This window comes from Arachis hypogaea, chromosome 2 (assembly GCF_003086295.3).
Source record: "Arachis hypogaea cultivar Tifrunner chromosome 2, arahy.Tifrunner.gnm2.J5K5, whole genome shotgun sequence".
Lineage (NCBI taxonomy): Eukaryota > Viridiplantae > Streptophyta > Magnoliopsida > Fabales > Fabaceae > Arachis > Arachis hypogaea.
The window spans coordinates 7,422,393-7,435,062 of NC_092037.1; positions in this window are offsets into that span (position 1 = coordinate 7,422,393).

Here is a 12,670-nt window from a genome sequence, read left to right on the forward strand (position 1 = left end):
ATATTATTAAAAATCAACTGCTTGAAAAGAAGAATATAATAGAAGTTCAAAAGTTTAATTTTGCAGAGAAGATGGTGACAAGAAAATAAGCACGGGAAGATAATAAAAATAAAAGAAGCTAGAACGTGAGAATATTAGAAAAATAAAAAATAGTCATAATTATAATTAAATTAGGACCGTTGGATTTTATTAAGGGTTGAGATCTTCCACTGGACAGTGTCAATTTTTTCCTCCACTGGAGAGAATCCGTTCCCGTTGCTTCATGGTTCACCGAGCCACAAGTTTAATGGTGCATTTTGATTTTATAATTGGTGTATACTGTGATCACATTTAGCTTTTATGAAATGTTTCTAGGAACTTTTTTGCCGCCTCAGTTTGATTATGTTACTATACATGTAGGTGTTACGTGTTTGGTAGGACACATTGGATTTTCGCAATCTAAATTTATGTGGGTGTTTTCAGTTTTTTTCGCTATCCGTTCCACTATAATAGGTTCTTATATGTTGACTCTATTTTCCCCAATATTTTGTACTTCTAGCTTAGTTGACTTTAGGCAACACAAAAGAAGTTTCTACTTGGAATCAATTTCTGCTCTTTACGCAGAAACCACCTTATATACATGGGAAAGCCGGTAAAATCTCATCCACAAATTTGTGCTCTTGTTATAGCTTCATATCAGTTGTTTCCTTCTGATAGTCATGTGGTATGTTTTACAGAAATTACTAGAGATAAGATGCTCACCATGTTACATCGCAGACTTGTTCAAGGAACTGGAAACCAACCAGGCTCAAGCAAAGCTTGATGAGATAGAAGAAATTGGTTTTGGTTTCCTGAAGCTTGTCCCAAGGTGGCAAGTGAGGCAAGGCATAATGGTGATGTTGGCCAAAGTCTATGACACTGAAACGAGCACCCTCAAGCTACAAAATGGGAACATCTGCATCATGCCCGAGCTTTTCCAGCGTATTTTCGGTATTCCACCCGCGAGTGAGTATACCTTTACCTATTACACACCATTGAATTGGTTATATGTGTTTCGATCTCCATGGTCATTGCTATGTTCTACCTATGGCACTGTTCATTTTACCCTATTTTATACATATCCATGTTGCAGTTGACGACTTCCCACCATTCGACGGCAGGAATGCTGCTTGTCAATTAAAAAAAAAAAGATATCACCGATTGAAAACTATACAACTGAGGCATTTTGTCAATCAATGTGCAATGGATACTGAAGATGACAGGATGGAGTTCAGGAGACACTTCATCCTACTGGTGCTGAAGATGTTTTTGTGCCCGACCGTGCAACATGTAATCTCGCCGTGGCAGAAACTATTCAACCGGAGGTGTCGCAGTGCTATCGTTGTCCTGTGTCCCGCATAAGTTGTTTAACTTTTTAAGTTATTGGTTGTGTTAAAATCGTCAATTTTTAATTTGAAGCTCATTTTCTGATGTAATTGACTACAAATGGACTTTTTGAATTCATGAAATTCATGGTTTTGCATTTTATTATTAAGCACTGGAAGATGTCGTTAACGGGTGTGTCGTTTATTATGTCTGTATTTTCATGTCATCGAACATGATGTTGCTTTAGCTGTATGTAGCTTCTGACTCGGTAATGGCCAACAACAGGATTGCAGCGAACCTGGCCGGAATGAAGATGGGAGCATGGAAGGTGCCACACTACACAAGTGACCCAAGCCCTGAACGAGAAGACGTCGACCACAGAAAAGTGAGTTAAGATTAACATTCACTAAATCTTTCTTTTTCATGTTTAAACGTAGATCGAGTAAACTGTTCAGTTTATGTTTTATCTTTCATTTATGTTAAAGTTGTGTTATGATGTAATTTCAAGAATCTATTCGTAGGGAGGGATTTACAGAGGTTCTGATGCACCCGGATACACATGCAGTTGCATCGGACGGTGATGACAATGAGGACGAGCCCATTGAAAAGAGATTGCGCCGAAGATCTGATTCAACGAGGACACCTCAACCACATATGAGGGATGGGGAGGCAGACACGACTAATAGGACAAACAAAAAAAGAGAATCCTAAGGTGAGCAAGATGTTCCTTCTTAGAATTTGTTAGTTGCATCAATGCAGTTTGAGCATGAGCATTGGTTTATGTTATGGTTAATCAAGTTAGTGGTTGTGCCATTATTTAATAAACCTAAATGATATGCTCTATCATTTAATCTTGGGTTCTTTGTGTCCTGTGAAAGCACTTCGAGGTTTTTGTGAACCACTTGTTTGATATTGTGGTTTCAGGAATCCACCATGAGGGGGGAGTTAGTAGCGCATCATTGCGCACAACGCATCATTCAGTATCATCAGAAGCGAATGACGATGATGACCATTCCATTGGCATCAGACTCCGCATCAAAATTCTTCAAAGGAAAACACATCAGCATCACAGTATAGAAGGAAAAATCATCACAACCATCCTATCGGAATCAACTAATCAACCAATCGAGACAGTTGATCCTGAACCAAAAACACCATCAACAACATTGGTTGAGTATGCAGGGGTTGAGGAATATTCTACTGAATTTTTTGACAGGTAAGTGATTACTACATAACTTTGTTTTCGGTAGTAGTATACCAGGTTTTTTTTATATCCTCCTAAATAATTCCTGAAGGTTGATCACCGCAATTCTTTTTTTATTTCAAACAGACATCCTAACATCTTATCTCAGCGGGATCCAGAGAGCGAAATAATATGGGCAGATATAGAAAAGGGTGTTTACACCTCGAGACCCATTAGCATAGATCCGATCTAAACAATCATTCCAAGAGGTTCTTCCTACCGCACACCGAGTCCATAGCGCCCCTCTTTCTCTCTTGGGATGACGCAACTCTTTAAATCACCCACACCTTCTCCTCCCCGACCTATTCATCCGTTACTTTAGGAATGGAAAACCACCGAGCGGGATGAACAACGAATCAGAGGATGGGCTGTGGACACTTCTCTTGATAGCCAGCAAACTTTGGCGTCATATGAGGGTAGACCACACCTATTGCTGTCGAGGGAGGACTTGTGCACACTGAGGCCACGACAGTATAAGTAACGGAAAATCATGTTACTCCACTTTGTTTTTTGCTTATGCAGTGTCGACATTTATGATTTTACAAGCTAGTTATGTAGGTTGTACACTGGATGTGTTGCGCATTCAATGACTCAGGGCTCTGGTAAGGAAACGTCCATATTAATCATTTATGTATAGTACAGTTTATGAACTTTTGATAATTCGTATTTGTACAGGAAATGGTATTGGTCCCAAAGAATATGCTAAACTTTCAAGATGGACCGAATCCAGCGTATGTCGGATTGGGTCAACACTTTGGTGTCGATACTAGGTATTTTGACAAGGAAATAACTTCAAATAGAAAATGGATATGTATGTTTGCAGTATAATAAGTTACTTTCATCATAGCACCAACACAATAGATATGTGTTTTTCTTTGTAAATGCAAGTAATATACCTAGTTACAATTATTGGTTATGCAGTGATTTTTTTCTGTATATCACCTGTCACTGGTGGGTGTATGCATTCGATGTCTCTGAGAAAAAGGTTGTTCGAACTGGATAGCATACATAGTAAACCACCTAATACAGCACGGAGCATGCTAGATTTATATGTGGTACCACAACAGCTCATCACTCTTAAGCTCTATTTAACATTTTCTGTTGTATTCCGTTTAAGTTTAGTTGTTTGTATCTTAAGCGAGGCTCATTAAAGATATTACACAGGTGGCTATCCCGACTTATAAGTCCATTCAGAAAGGGCCGCCTTACACATATGCCTCTGTTCCAATACAACTAAATGGGTGAGTCTTCCCTCCAAAATCTTGCAATGTATTAATTGTTTAGTTACATTGAGATGTTTCACTAATAGAATTGCATTTTTCTATTCTTAGGTTTGACTGTGGTGTGTATGCAATAAAATTCATGGAGTACTGGAACAAAAACGAAAAACTATATGACTGGCATTATATGAGCTTCCAAACCTATATACCTTATTAATATATTTTTTATACACAGGTCAATGTCTGTACCTACAAGTGGTTCTTTAATATTGATTTTCATATGTAGGACATCATCAAGTTATACAGGTTGGAAATAATGCTGGACATCATCCTATCTCACAAGAATATAGCCATTGGAGCTGCCTTGAATGCCGTTGACAGCCGTGCTCGACCTCCTGTGCGCCGCAACCAACCAAGGAACAAACGTATGGAGGTTAGGACTCCATTCATAGCACCTAATACAAAGAGCATATTTCGACGAGCTGGAGGAGAGCCGAAGAAAAAGTCCACCAGAAGGAGCTAACCATGGGAAGAAGAAGGCTCCATATTACGTCCTTGTTTACATCGGGAGGGAATATCCTCACATCCTATGCTATATTTTTTTGGGACTACACAAATTACTTGTCTTACACAATGTAACTATTTCTTTTGGATTCTTGGGTTGTTTATGGAGAGTTACACTTTGGACCTTGACGAACTTTTCTGGTTAATTCAACGATAATGCTTGTACTGTTGATATGAATTCTGTCTTTTACACATTGGTTTGAGATAATTTTGTGCACAGGCTCAACAACTTATGCGTTTTGAAGTATATTATTGTCAATGAATAAACCTATTGAGGTTCTTACATGTCTCTGGATGTCTCTACTTATCTTAGTCATGCATTGTTAGTCATATTTTGTTCGCAGCTGACTGAAATGGAACTGTGTTCTAGTGGAAGTGTAACTTCTGCATTATGTGTCTATTTTAGTCATGTGTCGTTAGAGGTATCTTTTCACAGATGTGTCTTCCGGGAGAAGTGTCTTCTGCCAATGTGTTGTTTTGGATATTGTTTAACTTCGGATGTGTCTTTCATGAGAAGTGTCTTTCTGCTGTGACTTCCTCGGATCTATCTATTGACAGATGTGTCTTCAATTAGAAGTGTTTTTCCGGGAGAGATATTTTCTACTGTGACTTGTTGCAGGTGTCTATAGATGGATGTGTCTTTTTCAAGAGGTGTCTTATATCAGTAATTTTTTAGGAGGTGTCTTCATAAGGATGTGTCTTTTTCAAAAAGTGTCTTCTAGTAGTGACTTTTTAAGAGGTGTCTTCATAGGGATGTGTCTTCTGCGAGAGGTGTCTTTTGTGAATGTGTCTTTTGTATTTTCATGTTATCCTGGATGTGTCGTCTGGGAGTCGCATCTAATTGTGTCATGTCTATCTTCTTCGGATTCGTCTAATTTAGATGCGTCTTATGCATTGTATTTGTTTTTTACGTTCAAACGATGACTTTATTGATTCATTTATAGGTCTAACTGACACTTTTTTTTAGGGTGATAAGAGTAACAAAGTGAAAATCCAACTTAGATTTAATAAATTTAATGGCATTTGACTTCTACATCAATAGCACATAATATCCATTAGTATTTGGTAAAGGAAAATTCAAACTTAACAAACTTGTCAGGGTTTGACAATATTAATCCATGAACATAAACTCAATAAGTAATGATATATCGTTGGCTTAACAATGTTTATTTCTTTAAAAACCAAAATAATTTGTCAATGATAAGTGAAAAAAAGTTACTAATAAAGAAAGGGATATCTCCATACAAATCTATAATCAAAATTCTTCTAAGTAGGCCGAAATGAGTTTAACAACGACAAGAACCCGCCATGTTCCTGTGATTTATTCGCTCTTCCAGCATAACCCCCACGATATCTGGATTCATTGCTTGATTAACTTCCTAAAAAGAATAAACATGCATAAATATAAAGGGAATAACAGTTACAACTTTATTCATCTAGTCATGTTAACAAGTGGTTCGAAACTAACAAAATGTTAAACACATACCGGCGGTGGATTCTTCTTCTTTCTACGCATAGATTTCTTGATTGAGGTGTCAAGTTCAGATCCAAGCCTCTTCAATCTCAGGCGACCCTTCGTTGAAACTTTTGAAAGACCTTGAATGTCAAATTCACCAAGAGTGGGATCACACTATGACCGTGCTATTTTGTGTTGTTGGAACACGCCTGGACCCCAAGTTTGCACGATAATCAAGCAACTTTGACCTTAACTAATCAAGATCCGAATGTAACATGGCTGCTTCTTCTTCGTATGTCACAAAATCCTGGGCAACATTATAGAACTGTGAACACAGTCGTCTAAATAAGTTGTGGCATTTTTCTGATCATTTCTCGTTGTGGCTACTCTTGATGAAAGTGTGTTTTTGCTCTACATTCTTGCTCCAGCGAGGGATAACATAGCAAGATGGTTCTCTGTCTAGTCCATAATAAAAGATCACAGCAGATAGTGGCAACAAAGAATACCTCTTGATCCAAACATGTTGCATTCGCACCGAACCTTGTGTGTCTCTAGGTCAAACTCGACAATGTACGTCCAGGACCTAGGCTCCCCATATAGTAGGTATTGCTCGTTCACGGTCACCCGAAACAAATCACCCTCTTGAGTGACACCACGGACTAAACAATCCCCTCTTTTCCTGAATTCATGTTGAACTTCCCTAAACTTAGAGGTTGTGTACTCACGCTAATATTGTCTTTAAATTGTAGAGCTCGATGAACATGGGACAACTCCTTTAGAGTCTACAGCATCGTCCTCCAATTCCTTTTGCTCTTTGTTCCCAAGCACATTGTCATACTCATGAACAAACTGAACCAGTCCACTTTTGCAATGCAGGTAACCACCGAAAAAGGCGTAGATACTCTCACTCCGTTGGGTACTTCTCATACCAGCTCAAATTCACCTTGAAAATATATTGGAACCCACATTCGACAATCGTCATAAAGGTCTACAAAACCAAAACATATCAAAGCAAGAATCACCATCATGAATAAGTAGCTACATCACAACACACAACTAAAGACTTAGTGAACCAACTATACATCGACGTTTCAAACAGAGATATTCCATAAAATTACCCAAATAGGTTACCAATCATCCGATGACGTTGGGAACTAAAATCGAGTAAAGTAAAAATAGAACCTGCATAACAAACCTACCATCCAAAAAGAACATAAGAGCACAATACAGAACAAACATAATAGCCATTTATTTTTCTCTAGGTTAAACTAGTAATGAATGCACACCAATCCTTCTCGAAAGATTCTTTAGAGTGGGCATTCCAAACAGTGGCATGCATTTTAGCATCTATTTCTCTGTACCGAGCATATCTTTTGAGCTTATGTGGTATCTTCTTCATTATGTGCCATATGCACCATCGGTGTCTAGTATCTGGGAAGACATTCCTAATAGCACCAAACATAGATTTGCACCGGTCTGTGATGAAGGCCTGTGGGAGAGTTCCCATGCACTTCAACCATTGTTTAAAGACCCACTCAATGCTACGAATTTCCTCATTTCCCAACAAAGTACATCCGAGTATAGTGGACTTGTCGTGATGATTGACACCAACGAAAGATGCAAATGGAAGTCAATGCCTGCAATAAATACAACCAAAACCTACTAAATCACAATAGTGTGAAAAAAATGTAAAAACCCTTACAATGAAGGCAGACACACAAACATACTTGTTTCTACTGTATGTTGTATCAAACGATACCACATCTCCAAAATATTCATAGGATGCCCTGCATTTTGCATCTACCCATAGCGCACTCTTAAACTTGTTAGTTTCATCCACATTAACTGCATAAAAAAAATTAGAGTTTATATCTCTCATTCGCATGAAATAGCTAATCATTTCCTTCACATCCGCGTTTACGTCAACACAGCGCAGATTCCTCGCTATGTAGTTCCTCACATCCTTTTCTGAGTAACCCAATTTTGATGACCCACCAACCTCGTTCGCCAATGCGAGATAAGTCTTGTTAGGGCGTATTTCAGCCTCATCGTTGTTCTAAATCACACTTGGCGTGCATGGTCAGTTCCTTGTACTCACTGTAATGCACAGCTTGCTTGGCAGAACACGTATGGGTGTGCTTCGATTCTAATTTGGACACCATCCAATTATCCTTCTGCCTATCAAGCATCACGTACATCCTTGCTTTGCATCCGGATGTTGTTATTCTCTTTACCCGCGATGCTGCCTTCACTTAAGACTCTCGATAACCTTCACAACTGTAGTGTATCGATTGGTTAATAAATACCTTTAATTCCTTTTTGGTCTTGTCAAAGTTGGTATTCCTAATCCTAGTCACAAACCCAACTTTCTTTCCATAATTAGAATAGAACTCTTGTGCCCGCTGCAACGAATCAAATCTCAATCCTACGTACGGGATTTCCTCTATTGAAATTCCAGTGTGATCCGGCAACTGCAAATCCCTTCAGAAAAAGGTATCATTCAACACAAAACACAGCAAACTAATCAATTTCCAATATCTCGCTAATTTTGTGACGAGAATAAAATATGTTTCACACTTCATCATTAATTGCCATAGCATCATCCTTTTTTTGAATAACGTCTTCAGATTCTTTCCCCTAGAATCGATAACCGAGAACATATCACCAAACAAGATAAACATCGACCATCGACACTCAAAAAAACACTTCCAACAACCACGTATCTTTTGATAATACCTACTAATAAACAACCCAAACTAAACTGATAGAAAACATTACTATCTATGATCATAACCATAAAAAAATGAAAAAAAAAATTAATCAAAGCTACAAACATCATCTCAACATGGTGAACTACAAAATAGTAAAAAACAATCCTTGCAACAAAGTGTATCTTTGTTAATAACTCAACAATTAAAACATTAAAAATAATTTGCAGGTAGGCATAACCAAATACGCTACTAAAACACAAATTACCTGTTCCACAAGTGGTGTGTCATCTTCACTCAAAGACAGAACATTAACGTCGGTGGAATTAGAATGCTCACTCACGTCATATGCAGTGTCATACAATGCTTCTTCAAAATTGATGTATCCATGGACGTAATGTGATACACTCGCCTTCAACAGATACACATACACTGGAAATCGCTTTTCGATGAAGGGTCTGCGTTGCAAATGGAACGGCTATTGCAGATTCTTATTGACATGAATAAAATTAGGACGGAGAGATTACCGGGTATGGTTGACGAGACGATGGTTGCGCAACACCTTCATGCGCTCATGTTGCATCTATCTTCCACGAGGCTGTTGGTGCAACCAATTGGGATCCGGGGGAAGAGGCAGTCACCGTTGACTAGTCACGGCGGTGTCCTGGTGACTAAAAATGTTCCACAATGGAAGGAGACATGGTCGGCGATGAGAACTAGGATTAGGGTTGCGTGATCAGGTTGGTATCGCAGGATTCTCTTCCAAGGTTCTACTCACCTCATGCACGGTTACAAGTTTCACACTCTTTCTCAATGTTATTCATGGACCCTGCATTAAACCTAATTAAGCCATATAAAATTATTTTAAATTCTTTTTTATTTGTGTTGGTAATAGTTGGCAGACTCTCCTCTTGGCAACGTATACTTTTCCAAAAAAAATATAGCAGATATATCAAATAGTTTTTCAAAGTACTAACTCCAAAAGTAACTAAATTGGCTAAAAAGACATTTTCCAATATGTATTATAACCAAATAGGTTATTAAAAAACTAATATTTGTTTTCAAAATAAGTTAGGAACAACTATGTCACTTTTTTCTGATTCTTAAAGCTTGAATTTGGTATAAACTTGAACATCCTTGTTGTGGCACTACTTACTGCTGCCGGAATCTCCTTTGATGCTCCTCCAGTTGATATTGTCACATTTGTTAAAGTTGGTGGAGCAACTTGAGTGTGACTTGGTGTTGGTGCAGCTGGTCTGATGATTGATTGCTTTGGCCTAAATTGAGTTGGTGCTTTAAAATGAATTTGGACTCTTGTCTTGGTTGGTGCCGCTAGTCTTGGAGTAGTTTGTGTTGGCAGAACTGGTCTTGGAATTGTTTGGGTTGGTGCAGCTGGTGATGGAGTTGGAAGGGTTAGTACAGTTGTTCTTTCTAGAGTTGCTGATGGACCTAGTAAGCCTTGAGGTGGGACTGTTGGATTGTCCTGGCCAACTTGCACCAAATGAAGATGTACAAAGAAGTTATATTGTAATAGTGTTTTAAGACATATAAATCCTTCAAGATCTTTAACGAAGACATATAAATCCTTGAAGATTTTTTATATAGACATATAAATCCTTTAAGTTTATTAATGAAGACACATAAATCCCTTAAGTTTTGTAATGAAGTCACATTAATCTCACTAAGTGAATTACCTTTGGCTCTGGAGCTAATTGGGATAATGGAAGTTCCACAAATGATTGACTAGTTGAGTTAGGTTGTTTTGATTTTCTGGTCTTAGGCTTCTAGTTGGGATCAGATGGTGCTCTCTTGCACGTCTTGTAATTATGACCCTTCTCTCCGCACTTCCTGCATGTTACGCGAAATGTATTCTTTACCTTGTCCCCTTGAATCAAATCCTCCACTGGATCTTTCTTTCTTTTACGTACCTTTGGCTACCTATCGGCTTCTTGATGAGTGGAGGATCTTATTTGATGTAATTAGTTTTATGCCAATACTCTTCACTGAAAACTGGTTAGATAAAGTGTGCATAAGTGAGATGGATGGACTCCATGCAAAATAATTTGCGCACATAATCTTGGGACTTGTCATGTCTCTTCGTAATAGTAGCAATGACATAAACACAAGGTATTTCTGGGGTGCAACAATCAGATAAAACAGACAAATTTAGAATATATTTGGCAATTAAACAACATTCTAAGCAAAGTGAAGCTAAGTTAACCTATTAGTTGCCACATATTGCATGAACAAATATGCTTAATCAAATCGACATCAACTTTTGATGTCTTACGGCTCACTTCAAACTGCTTTCTCTCGCTGTCACCTGTCCACTTTGCATTCTATCTGTTACTGGGCTTAATCATTCGGCCAAGTCTTTTTTGCTGTACAGGGGCAAGTTTTTCAGGATATGTTGATAGTAGTGTGATATGCTTCGTCATTTTTCTCATGATATACTAACGCAAGTCTTCACACATTGTAAGAATGGGCTTCACTCTATACTTACCTGTTTTGGCATTCCAGAATTCACACATATTATTTGTGAGAGAATCAACTTTCGGCCCATGGTTAAGGTAAGCCTTTACACATACCTTTGGATCAAATCTTGTAAGATACTCCCATGCTTCCTCATTAATTTTCTTAAGTTTCTCTATGGTCTCCACAAACTCAAGGGATTGAACAATTTGCACACTCCCAACCCATATTTCTAAGTTGCATATCCTTAAAACGGTTGATGAAGTTTTTCCACATATGCATCATACAATTTTGATTTGGTGCATCTCCCATTACATCTTTTATTGCCTCAAGTAGGCCTTGAACATAGCACAATACCATACCATAAACATAAGCAAATTAATTAAATTGTTCAACAATAACAAAAAAAACTGAACAAAATTTTAGAACCACAAGTTTAAACAAATTAACTAAATTGCATGAACAATAACATTATCCAAACATATAATTAAACATCTTCACTTTTATAATCAATCAAACATAAAACATAATCCGAAATATAATTTAGAACATCTTCAATTATCATCTCCATTCTCTTGCAGATCAATAATATCATAGAAATTTGTAAAAATAAGCCCTGACCAAAAAAGCGTCTGGCCTACCAGGGAAGCCCGCCCCCCGCCAAATCCCACGGATTTGGCAGTGCGGGTTATGCGGACTTTTAAAGTTTGACGGTTTTGAATTTTCGGCCTATCCCGCCTTTTTTGACTAGTTATGCGGGCCGGTCCGACAAATTTTGGCCTGTTTACCAACCCTACTTGGTGTGGACTACACCAGGAGATACTGGAGGTCTACGAGTGCCTGAGGAGGCCGAGCTACGATGGAGGAAGAAGAAGGAAGGAAAGGAGTGTGGAGGAAGAAGGAAAAAAGGAAAGAAAGAGGAAATGAAAGGAAAGGGTATTTATGGAATTATGAACAAAAAATTAACAATTGGTCATTTTTATCAAACGAAACTTATCTTGTATGGGTATAACTTTAGTTTCAAATTTTTATAGTCATTTTTGTCAGCGTTCGAATCTTTAATAGTTATAAATGGCTATTTACTCTTTTCTTTTCGACAGTTTACACCGCTCAACTACCATGTGCCAATTTCACATTTTCACGACTAAACTACTAAAATAATATTCGAAAATTTATATTGTTGACATAAAAAAATTTCAAAACATGCTCACGGCAAATAATTTTAAAAGATTTAAAAATTCTATAAAAATAAATACATATTAAATATATATTCTAAAAAATTTACAGATCAAAGTTTGATACAAATTTTTACAATTATTATTAAAAATATAAGATAGTTTTCATCTTTAAAATTTGGTCATTTTATGTCAAGTAAAATTTAAAAAAATTAGTGTGGATGACCATATTTGTTTGAAAAATAAAAAAATTCTAGAGATTAAATTTCACTTGAAATTTTTTGTATATCTGCTAAATATTTATTTAAATATTGTCACAAAATTTTGAATTAAATAGATAAATTATTTTTTAAATATGAAATTTTTATCACTTACAAAAAATATAATATTCACTGATTATTTTTATCGAATTTTTAAATTATTCAAGAGTTATTTTATGGATAATATATTTCAAGAATCTTTTAATCGATAGCTGAATCTTTTAAGTA